The 12,725-nt window shown below is 45.8% G+C and overlaps 1 pseudogene; it reads left to right on the forward strand.

The window, feature by feature from the left end:
- The first annotated feature begins 7,375 nt into the window (after positions 1-7,375).
- LOC142838245 (DNA (cytosine-5)-methyltransferase 1 pseudogene) lies at positions 7,376-11,808 on the forward strand (annotated as a pseudogene).
- The last annotated feature ends 917 nt before the right edge of the window (positions 11,809-12,725 follow it).

Genomic DNA, 12,725 nt, shown 5'->3' on the forward strand with positions numbered 1-12,725 from the left:
GTCTGTCCCGTCCCCGACTCGCAGGCCCAGGGCCCAGGCCAGGCTGGAAAACGCCCTTCCCATGCACGCCCTCCACCAGGCAAGATCAGTGTCACTTGGAGAGTTTCCCCTTTTAAACTGCATTGCCATTAGAGTCTTGGAGTGACTCATTTGCTTTTCCGCTGAAGTCACGGCCCATGTCGGAAGCCTGATCCATAGACATCCCCCACTCATGTCTCATGCACCCCCGTTTTGACTCAAGGGCTCTGTTTGACGGAGGCTTGAGTCACACAGGCATGTGCTTTTAAAATGGGTTTCTTGTGATTCCAAGCCATTCCCAAATGGTCCTTAGATGGCCTTTTACAAAATCCTTTTAAATTGGGGCTATCTAACCTAAGTTAACAACGCTCCAAAAGGCCGCAGTTTCTAAATGCTTGTTCTTGTCCCGCCCCCACTTCCGTGTCTCTCTCTCTCTCTCTCTCTCTCTCTCTCTCTCTCTCTCTCTCTCTCTCTCTCTCTCTCTCTCTCTCTCTCTCTCTCTGTCTCTCTCTCTCTCTCTCTCTGTCTCTCTCTCTCTCTCTCTCTGTCTCTCTCTCTCTCTCTCTCTCTCTCTCTCTGTCAGCGTTCTCATCCCTCTCCCCCCCCCCAACTTAGCCCGCTCTGCTCCCACCCCCTCCCTGCTGTTTGCCTCTTGGGCAGCCTTTCACAAAAAATCCTTTTAAATTGGCACCAACACCTAACTTAAACAAGACTCCAAAAGCTCGTGGTTTCTGCCACACACTCTGCCCCTCCCCTCCCCCTCCAGCTGTTTGCTGTGCTTCCCCAACAGGCCTAACTGTGCTGGAATTTTTAAGTTAGTCAGCTAACACAGGTTTCTAAAACTGTTTTGTTTGTCTGTCTACCAGAGTGATGTGGCCACACTGTGTCTGTGTAAATGTGTTTTCATGATGTGCTCAAGATACTCCTTTTAATCTTCTTGCACCTACCTACTAGCATTGGTAAACTATATAACTAACTGGATAAAACACAGGTCTAAATTTAGTTTATATGCCCAGCTTAAATAACAGGTAAGGGTACCTAGTTCTCATGTGCCTTTACAGATCTGAGGGCATGGCATTTTAACAAGAGCTTCTAACACAGACATGCAGCTTCCGTAGCACCCTTTAGCTCCTCCAAAAAGACAGAAGACCTTCCACCTCTAGGCCTTGCCTCTGGGTTTGGCAGAGCAACACACACAGCAGAAAGCAGCCTTCCACCTCTTCAGCTTCCTGGATGCCTTTCTGGGAATCGATCTTCTCACCCGGCCAAGACAGGTAGACTAATCTTTCCCCTACCCACAGGAAAAATCTTTGGGCTTCTTGTACTCAGCAGCTAATGGCAAGCACTACTTCTAAGACTGGTGTTCTCCAAGGACTAAGGAGAGGATTTGGAATTGCCTGCATAGCCAAAAAAAAAAAAAAAAGGCTCATTTTTGCTCATTTATCCCTCCCAGATCTGCCTAATGGCATTTGACAACCTAGGTACTGTTAACCTATTACTTCATCCATGACATTTAATGAAGTTTCCTGTTAAAATACAGACAGGGATGCCTTTTTAACAGGCTTCATAGTCCAGGATTAACAGGTTTCAAGTGTGTCTTCAGAGGTTCAGAGTTTCTAATTTCCTTTAATTGTCTTCTAAAATCTGTTCCAGTTTTCTTAAAGTTCTTCTATACTGACCCCAGCCAGTTTCAAGCATATTTTACAGGTCACTCCCGTTGCCTGGGCCAAGACCAACTCACAAAGCGCTCCCCAGACAACACCAAACACCTGCAACAGCTCCTGAGCCTTTACCATTGGTACCAATTCGCCTGGATTAAGAACACCTGCCAACTAAAAAGTGTTATCAAAACCCAGGGTTTATCTGCTAGTGTGTCCCATCCCATGGCTAGACCCATTTCACAGGGCCAATAATAACAATATTTTTTTTTCTCCTAGCCACCTGCCTTCTCATCTCCCTCAAAAAGCAGCTGCCTAAGGACTCCAGGATGTCAGCTCCAGCCACACCTCTCGCTAAGTGTGAGTGCACCAACTCTCAGCTCTCCCCTCTCCCATGTCGCTCCATGCCTGCAGGAAGTAGCCAGCGCCCCTTTATCCAAAGAGAGCCTAAAATGTTGGTTATAAATATCACCCCAGCTCCTTGTCATACCCCTATATCCAAAGAGTCTGGAATGTAATATTAAGTTGGGGCTATCACCCTAGTCCTCTAACAGCCTATATCCAAGAAGTCTGGGATGATTGGAAGCCCCTACACCGGGAGTTGCCCCGGTTCGGACTCCTACTCCCAGCCTGCCAAGCTCCGACACCTCCCCCAGGGAGGGTCAGGACTACTCCTACAGACTATGTAGGCTCACAAGGGAGGGGGGTGTGTGTGTGCATGGGCTCCTCTTCCTGCCTCAGTCTACCCGAGAGTGCCACATTTATTAAACATGGGCATTTTAATTTGGTCTAATCTGGTTTGATTGGAGTTCTTTGCATTGGCGGAGTGGCTTTTCTTAAGATTAAACCAAACGTTTTAAGCAATCTCTGGTTTTTGTGTGTATCTGTTCAACCTATGATCTAATCCTTCACTGGCAGCAACTACTAACTGAACTAGTTACTTTTTTATTTCTGTGACAAAATAACATGGCCAAAGGCACCTGAAGAAAGAGTTTATTTTGACTTATGATCCAGAGGGCTAAGTGTCCATAATGGCAGGAAAAGCATGGCAGCAGGAGCAGGCAGCTGAGAGATCACATCTCAACCCTACCCATAGGAGGCAGAGTGAGAACTAGAAATGTAGCTATCAACTCAAAATCCACCCCCAGTGATGGACTTCCTCCAGCAGACCTCCACGCCCAGAATCTTCCCCAAACAGCTCCATGGGCTGGAGACCAAACCAAGAGTTCAAATGCGTGAGCCTATGGGGGACATTGTTCATTCAAACCATCACACTGACACGCCGTGTTAAGCAGCCACAAGGGGCCTCCAGCAGCGGCTCCTGAGATGCATAGTCTCTTTTTATCAGAGACAGGAGAATTGATGTAGCATGGGTTTGCAAAACTGGATGAAATGCACAGGCTGTAAGAATACAAACAGGCATTGGAAGGGACACAGGCTGGGAGGGAGGCAGTGGTGGGTGTATAGGATCCATATGCATTGTATAAATGTATAAAGCCGTCAAATAATTTTTAAAAAGTATTATTAGTTATTTTAAAGAAGCAGATATTGAGACACAGTTTCAGCGGAGCTGGAGAGAGGGGAGAACAAGAAGAATGTTTTAAAACCTAAACAAAGCAAATACAGCAGGAGGTCGTCCAAGACGATGGCTGTAGCCATCAGGATGGTGGTGCTTTGTTCAAGGCAAAAATCCAAAAAGACAAGTAAAGAAAGAAAGGAACTTCACAATCATCTTCAAGTCCCCTAAAATTTCTTGTCTGGGAAGACTTAGTAAAAGAATAAGGAAGTCACCCATCGCTTGCTTGCCACCTGGAAATGTATTCTCGCCCTCCCCACATCTCTCATGGTGATCATTCAAATGCATATTTTTCTGCATATTATAAAGTAACTTGTCACTTCTTTTGTGTTTTGATAGATGTTTCCTGGTGTTTAACTCCTGACTACTTCTTTGCATACATCTGAAATGTTGTAATTTCCTCGCGACTTGGGGTAGCTTAAGAACAAATCCCCCACTGTTTCTCCTTGATCATCACCTGGTTCCTAAAGGAGAATGACCCTGGGGACCCAGAAGGTCCCCTGATCTATGCTGGAGGCGGCCTATGATACACCTTGATGAAGCTCTCTTATTACAGCCAATGCTTTTGGACCAGTGGCTGAGGATAAAGTGCTGGTAAGGAGAATATATTGATAGTGTTTCTGTCAAAGAGCTCAAAGCCTATATTAGTTGTGGTCTAATAAGAGGAAAAATGATTCCTATAATCATGGCTTTTATCATTTTATAAAGTTTTCTCATATCCTTTTTTTCAATAGAATTTACCAGCAGTCTTAGGTTGAGATTATTTTTATTTACTCTGAAAAAAAAAATTGAGGTCAAGCGGCTCACCCAGTTTATACAAAGCTCGCTTCTACAGTAAATACCACAGGCACAGCAGGTCCCATATTGTGCGATACATGACAAACAGCAGCAAATGAAACCTGTTTCCCCCCTTTCTTTTGCTTCCTGTATTTGCTGCCTCCTCCCCTCCGCCTGGCCCAGGCTGTGGTGGATTAACAGTCCTAATTTACTTTCTGCTTGGGTTGAGGAAACTCTCCAACAAAATGAAACCTCAGGGGCCTCATAAGAAAACAGAGAGAGGAGGCAGGTTCACCAGAGGACGTAAACCATGAAGATGACCACAAAGTGGGGGGGGATGAGGTTAACTAGAAATCCCTGAGCTATAAAGCACAGAAGATGGAGACTTACAGGAGGGCTGGGAAGAAAGTCACGATAAAGGAAATCCCAAATTTCAGACTATTATTTCACCTATTTGTTGGGTCTTAGATTAAATGAGCCACTATGCTGTCTTAGCATGGTAGATCACATAAACTGGGGGAGATGTGTTTTCTTTGAGCATCAGTCAGTCTCTTTCTCTCACTCGCTCTCTCTCTCTCTTCTCTTCTCTTCTCTTCTCTTCTCTTCTCTTCTCTTCTCTATGTGTGTGAGTGTGTGTGTGAAAGACACCACATTTATGATTGTCCAATAAAATATAGGATGGCCAATAAAAGTTGGACTTCAGAGTTTTTAAAATCCAAGTATCTTGCAAGCAACACACGGAACATATTTATACTAAAACCTCTTCATTGCTCTGACCTGCAGTTTAATTGAATGCTTCGTATTTTATTTATTGTATCTATCAACTCTAACCTAATTAGACTTCAGATCAAGCTCCGATAGCGAATGTAATCCAACTGAAGCTGGGGAGAATGAGAGCATCTTTTGCTGTTGTGCTGGCCTTTATCGGGATGGCCATCATCTTGTGTTCAGACCTGCCTGTTAGTTGTAAATAAGTATTAGTGTGTAGCTGGAGTTATCCCAAGTTCACACTTCAAGTGATGGTCCCAATCTGCAGATTCTGGGAAGAGTTTTCAAGCAGATTTAATTTGGAATTCATTCTGTTCTCACCCAAATTACAGAAATGCTCAACCCATCCTGCTATCACCAAGATAACTCTCTGTGATAAGGTAGCAAACATCTCCAGTTAAATCCTAGAGTGAACTTAACATCCATCTCTTGAAGGACCAAAGAGCACCTATGATGGAGGAAGGTCATTGGTTAAGTAATAAAGAAACTGCTTGGCCCCATAGGTTAAAACATAGGTGGGAGGAGTAAACAGAACAGAATGCTGGGAGAAAGAGGAAGTGAGCTCAGAGACGCCATGCTCCCCTCTCCCCGGCAGACGCAATAGCTCTGCTCTCTGAAGCAGACGCGATGGAGCAAGCCGCCAGGTCAGACATGCTGAATCTTTCCCGGTAAGCACACCTAGTGTTGCTATGCAGATTATTAGAAATGAGTTAGGCAAAATATGAGAATTAGCCTGTAAGAGGCTAGAGCTAGTGGGCCAAGCAGTGTTTAAAAGAATACAATTTGTGTGTTGTTATTTCAGGGCATAAGCTAGCGAGGCGGCCGGGGTGCTGGGGACACAGCCCCGCCGCTCCTATTACAACACACCTATTTGTGTAAGAAGTCATTATCATCATCATCAAATCTCCCTGTAAATCCTACTCTTGGAACTTAAAGATTTATCAGAGGATGTTTGTAGAAACTCCTTCCTGGCAGTGAGTTCATTTCAGAGACCATAGCAAAAGAATCAAGTTCAGGTTTAACAAATGGCAGGAGGAAAGAACAAACAGTTCCCTAAACCACATCAGTTACATTTTCATCTGTGTTAGTCAATGCTCATTTCTCTGGAGAACTATGAAATCAGACCCGCTGAGGCAGTAAACCATCTCAGTGTGTGGAACAAAACTCCCATTCCCACCCACAACCACGAATGTGACCCTCATAATAGCCCCCACAGTCCACATTAAAGCTAAAAGAAAGTGGGATGGCTTTGCTTGCTATTGACTATACTTTGGGCACACGCGCATGTGCATGCATGAACACACACATACACACACCTAGAGGTTTAAAAAATGCTATAGAATATACTAAACTTTGATTTTCTAAATCTAACCTTCCTTAAGTTTTTAATTAAGGTGGAGCTCACGTAAAATAGAGCATTTCAAAGTGGACAGCATAGGGGTGGTGGGTGTGTTCCCGATGTGGAGCATCCTTTGTGTCTTCCCAGATGCTCCCATGGCTCTCTTTCTACTATCATTGAGTTGCTGTTCCCCATTCCCTCCTGCTCTGCCAAGTTACCAGTCTGATCCCTATCATTGTGAACCTACCTGTGACTGCTATTCCACACAGAAGAATCCTCTGCTGTCTTTTGTGTTCACTTTAGGCAGCCTTAGTGTGATAGTAGGACATCCATTTTGTAGTACAAATCAGAACTTCATTGCTTTATATAGCTGGATAACAATTTCCTTACACTTTAAACTTTCATTTGTAAATCATATTTTATTTCCCAGACACCCAAAAATGTAATTTTTTTATGTTTTCTTACTTTATTCATTTTTGAGACAGTATCATACATCCTAGCCTGGACTTGAACTCATTGTGTGGCCATGAATGACCTTGAACTTCTAATCCCCCCCCCATGTCCCCAGTGCTGAGACTACAAAGGTGTGGCTATGTGTGGTGTTGAGGAACCCAGGGTTTCATGAACTCCAGAAAAACACTCCACAAACTGAGCACAATCCTATGCCATTTTTAATAATTTTTAAATGTACTTCTATTTAGCCTATGGTTAGAACTCATTGAAATTCCTTTAAATTTTCCAATAGGATGTTGGTTAAATGTATTCAATATTCTTTAATTCTTCAATGAGCATCTTAAATGAAGTATAACTCAGAAGAAGACACAACTCCTTAGCTCCCAGTTGCCTGGATTGCCACAAGTGAACAGGGCTGTGTAGCTCCCACCAACTCAGGAGAACACGGCTCACAGCCCAGAAGCTTGCCCTTGCCCCTTCACTTCTTCCTGTTAAGGAATCATCTGTTATCTTTACATTCTGAACATGGCTAATTTCTTCATATGTTAAACTTATCTCCTAAAGTCCCCTGTAGTATTTTCCAGACACTTGATTTGCTTAACAAAAACAGGGGTTGCTGCTAAGGACAAAATTCAGAGACTAGCTCTTTTGGTGTCTGGGGCACCCCACCTTACCCACCCAGAACTTGCCTTCCTCCCTGTACACACCAGAAGCAAATCCCTCCCTCTGTGCTGAATAGACAAACACACTTTGCTCTTGGTGTGAGAGAGCTGGGAGTGGAAGGAAATGGCGCAGTGGATCAGTTATGGCCGAGTTCAGTTTGAAGATCAGTTGCTGCGAGCAACGGTATATCAACTACCCGCAGTAGTGTGGGAAGCTCACTCTTTCCGTATGGGAAACTCTTTAGCTGTGTGGACAGACTAGAGCTGGCAGTGGTAGAGGGATGGTAGGGGGCTAGATGACCACTTCAGGAACTCCTATTTGAGTTTAGAGTTTGTGTTCTTGCTTTTGGGGGGTTTTGTTTGCTTGCTGCTGCTGGAACTTGGACCTAGAGCTCAACACATGACATGCTAGGCAAGATCTCTAGCCCTGAACTATTCCCCTAGATGTGGGGCTCATATTCTTAATTTAGTCTGTTTATATTAGCTCTTAACTTGAGGCTCTTTGTGAATTTCACACCGTGCACTCTAATCTTACTCATCTCCCTGTTCCTACATATCTGTCCTCTGCTCGTGCAACTTCCCCTCCAAATAAAATAAAAATCTCGAAGTGAAAGCCGTGGTGTGACACACAGTACACCTACCCCTTTGCACAAACAGTTCTATTTGCAAATGTTCATTGCGATGAATCACCGGACTGGTTCAAAGCCTCTGGCTTCTGTATACTATCAATACTGGATCCTAGGTGGACTCCTCTCAGATATCCTATTGGCCTGTGTGATGGAGCTCCTGAAGCTTTGGTTCTGCGGGACTGGTCCCTTCACTTGCTCCAGTAGTTCCCAGATGCGGTAAATGCTAGGGTGGGCCAACTCAAAGCCCTTGGTCTGGGACTGGGTGGTAACTGAGTTGGTCAGCCTGCCTGCTCTCTTGCACCCGTGCCACCAAGGCCAGCCCGACTGTGCTGCCCAGGAGAGGGGCAGGGTTGCTCTTCTGAGTACTGCAGCTGGCAAGGGAAACTCGAGAATCTTTACATCAAAATTGGACTGTCTGTTTTCAGTAGTGGAAATAAAAAAATAAGGCTGTGCGCACGTTAGGTAAGCGCTCTACCTCTGAGCCACATCCTCAGCCCCCACAGTTGCCTGTTTTCATATACCTGCAGATTTCCAAGTTATTTCTACAAATCTGAGAAAAGGTGGTTTGTGTGTGCATGCTTGTGTGTGTGTGTGTCTGCATGACCACCTTACTGGTTGGTCCTGGGAAATTTCTCAGAGACGGTGCTGTCTTATTTTGCTCTTGGCCTGTGCTTCGGGTAAGAAGTCCGCATGTTGTTTCTTGTCCGGTGGCTCAGCACTCATTGAGTGCCAATCACAGGAAAAGCAGGGGAAGGATTTCAGATAGACAAGACACAGCCCCCGATGTGCTGTTCTTAGACCTCACCGGAATTCAGTCACGCTTGCTGGAGAGGAAGATGGAGCAGGACAGGAGCGCATGAGAAGTGGAAATACCCACTCCAGCCCTGTGTTTGCCATGTGCTTTAAGCTGCACTTTCTCCGAGGATAGCTGTGAGACCACGGAGAGCTGATGCCTGCTTTCCTACCGAGAAAAACAGAACATTTTGCCGCAGAATCCAGGGAGGGCTTGGTAGCGTAAAAGTGGTTTAATGTAAGGCAAAATAACAAATATTATTAACTGTACTCATAGCATCCTTTAGTGCTATTGCCTATAGACTGCCTTTGGGAAGGAGTTCTTACAGTGAGAAATGCTTTATTATTGTAATAGAACACTAAGTTATCTACTCTGATGAGAGGTGGAGGGGGTTCTAAATTCATTGTATTAATTTAGAGTTGAGAAGAATGATTACAAACACAGGCCACCTATGGGTGCCGCATAATACGGATGATATAGTGAGGTCATAGTGGGAGTGTGATGTGTCTTATTTATACAGTTCCAGCTACAAAGAGTATATTAGGTATTTTGCAGCCAAGACTCAGAAGCCTAAAACAAACAAGATTAAAATCAGCAATAAAGCAAATCAGAAGGAGCCAGGGAAACTCAGCAATAAATCTGATGCAAAACCAGTGTGATCTGCCTAAGGCCTTTTAGAATTGGCTTCAGGCTATGGCTTCTCTTTGCTTATTTTAGTGATGTGGGGGTAGAGGAGGTGGGTGGGGTCAATGCCTGTGAAGGAGAGGGCAGAGCAATCCCGTTATTATAGGGAAGGACAGAATTTCCACGGCTCAAATATCCTTGTGAAAACTGACCGCATGCATGTATGTGCACGTGTGCGCACACGTGTGTGTGTGTGTGTGTGTGTGTGTGTGTGTGTGTGTGTGTGTGTGTGTGTGTGTGTGACAGGAAGTCTCCCCATAGTCACCTACCAGTGCAATTTACGATCATACTTAGAGTCAAGAAATTCTTCCTCTGTGTAACTTCATATTTTTTTTTTGCTGGTTTTTCCATTAATATTTTTTGTTTTCCCAGGTTGGCTCTCAACTTCCAAACTTCTTTCATGATTCCTTGAAATGAAACCCTCAAATTCTGCCCCACTGGACAGAAGTAAGTGTACTGGGATTCAGTTCTGCCTTTTGTTACTGATTCAGGATTGGAGAAGCTGAACTTAACAATGATCCAGGGTTCGTTTGATGTAACTGGAGGTTTCTCTCCTGCCGGCCTGTTCCCAAATAACCACTCTGGGGCTTAACATTAATTATAATTGCTTGGCTACTGGCTCGGGCTTCTTACTGGATAGCTGTTACATATAAATTAACACATAAAGGAAAGACAAAGACTCGGGTGCCAGAACCCAGAGAGCCCAGAACAGCCATCAAATTGCCCAAGCTGCAGACTCCAGCTGCCTTTTCTGGTTGTGGAGGGTTGTCAGAAGGATTCTACCAAGCAGGCATCTCTGAGACGCTGTGGGCCACTGAGATGCGGGACCCAGCAGCCCAGGCATTTCGGCTGGATAACCCTGGCTCCATGGTGTTCACAGAGGACTGCAATGTGCTTCTTAAGTTGGTCATGGCTGGCAAGGTGACCAGCTCCCTGGGCCAGAGGCTGCCGCAGAAAGGCGATGTGGAGATGCTGTGTGGTGGACTGCCGCGCCAGCGCGGGCTGGAACCAAGAGTCTCGGCGGAGGGTGTCCAGATTGAATGAATACACAGAGCACGAGCTTGAGGTGGAACAGCTTCTTTTTTATTGTCTGCTGGGCTGGTTTTATACCATGGCACCAAGTGAGGAGGGGGCTGCGAAGGGACTGTAACCTGACCCTAGCAGGGATCAAAGACTGGTCATCATGCACTTAAAATTCCTTCCTTCCCTGCTCGAGAAGCAGAGGGAATTTATTATGTTTTCCTTGCAGATAAGCACCTCAAATGGGGGCAGGGATATCAACTCGGGGCTGCAGTTCCCACAGTGGACCACGGTGCCAAGGTTTCAGTGGCCTGAACCATTTCAACTCCCGTACTAACTCCAAGTTCAAAAACTCCCTGGTGGTCTCCATCCTCAGCGACTGTGATTACTACCGGCCGCATTTCTTCCTGTGGGAGAATGTCAGGAACCTTGGTGTCCTTAAAGTGCTCCGTGGTGCTGAAGCTCACACTGCTGCCTAGTCTGCATGGGCCACCAGTGCACCTTTGGTGTGCTGTAGGTTGGACAGTGTGATGTGGAACAGACGCAGAAATGGGCCATCAGTTTGGCTGCAGTCCCAGGAGAGAAGCTGCCTCCGTTTCCAGAGCCTCTGAATGTGTTTGCACCTCGTGCCTGCCAACTGAGTGTTGTGGTGGATGACAAGAAGTTTGTTAGTGACATCGCCAGGTTGACTTCGGGCCCCTTCCGAACCCGGGATACCATGTCTGACCTCCCTGAGATCCAGAAGGGAGCCTCGGCACCTGAGATCTCCTACAATGGAGAGCCACAGTCCTTGTTCCAGAGGCAGCTGAGAGGCTCACACTACCGGCCCATCCTCGGGGATTATATCTGCAAGGACATGAGCCCATTGGTGGCTGCCAGCCTGCAGAACATTCCGCTGCTCCCAGGATCAGATTGGCGTGACCTGACCAATATAGAAGTGCTGCCGAGCGACGGTACTAAGACCAGAAACTATGCTACACTTTCTATGAGAAGAAGAATGTGCCAGGCGTGGGGTCTGTTCCTGTATGGAAGCTGCGAGTCCTGCAACCCCACGGCCAGGCAGTTCAACACCTTCATCCCCTGGTGCCTGCCACACACTGGAACCGGGCGCAAACACTGGGCCAGCCTCTATGGGCGCCTGGAGTGGGATGGCTTCTTCAGCACCACTGTCACCAACCCTGAATCCATGGGCAAGCAGGGCCGGGTTCCCAGAGCAGCACTGGATGTTGAGCCTGTGGGAGTGTGCCTGCTCCCAGGACTTTCCGGACAGCTACCGGCAACATCCTGGACAGACGCTGGCAGGTTAGTAATGCCGTGCCACCACCATTGGCCAAAGCCATGGGCCTCAAGATAAAGCTCTGTATGTTGGCCAGAGCTCAGGAGATCACCTCGGATGCAGTTAAAGTAAAGGAGACTGCCAGGACGAAATAGTTCTGCTCTCTTCCAGAACCCCACATACAATGTTTTTAACCTGTTGAGCCCAATGATTTGCAATGTTGTGCACAGTGTCTGTGGCCATGGCTGACAGTAAGCTGTTTGTGTGAGGTTTACTTCGTGATCAAGCCGTGCAGTACTTTGTGCATTCTGGATTTTAAAGATTTTTGGTTTTTAATTCTGTATTCTATCTGATCTGCTGCTATGCAGGTAGCAAACAAGACTTGCTGTAGTTTTTATATGTTGTAATATTTCTTCAAATAAAGCGCTTTTATAAAGCAAAAAAAAAATTAACCCATTTGTAATAATATGTATATCGCTCCATTGGCTGCTGGCATCTCCCAGACTCCTCCTTCTTTCCTCCCTGTCTCTATTCTGCCTTGCTATTGGCCAAACCAGCTTCTTTATTAACCAATGGTAATAAGACATATTCACAGCATGCAGAAGGGCATCGCACATTGCTTGGGCCCAGCTATTTCAGTATACTATATCACAAAGGGAACATTCTTATTTTATAACCTAAGAAAATAAATATTTGTTTGTAAAGAAAAGCATTCATTTCCCCCCCCCCAGGGAGTTAAATTAAAAATTTGATAAAATGTTCCCTAAACCTCTGGGAAAACTGTTCTATTTGCTAATTTTCTTGCTCTAACAAAAACAGCTTAGGAAGGTTGATTTTAGCTCACAGTGCAAGGGTCCAAGCCATCACAGTGGGGAAGGCACAGCAGCAGGAGAGTGCCGCCCGTGGCCACATCGCATCTACAGCCGGAGTCATGGCACCCATGTGATAGTTTAATGGCAGAAGTCAACCTTGGTGGAACCAAGGGTCACCACAAAGCCACACCATGCAACAGAGCTCATCTAGGAGGTTTATAGTAGGGTGCAGAGGCAAGAGCTTAGAAGGGAGAGGGGGG

Source organism: Microtus pennsylvanicus, chromosome 19 (assembly GCF_037038515.1).
Source record: "Microtus pennsylvanicus isolate mMicPen1 chromosome 19, mMicPen1.hap1, whole genome shotgun sequence".
Taxonomy (NCBI): Eukaryota; Metazoa; Chordata; class Mammalia; order Rodentia; family Cricetidae; genus Microtus; species Microtus pennsylvanicus.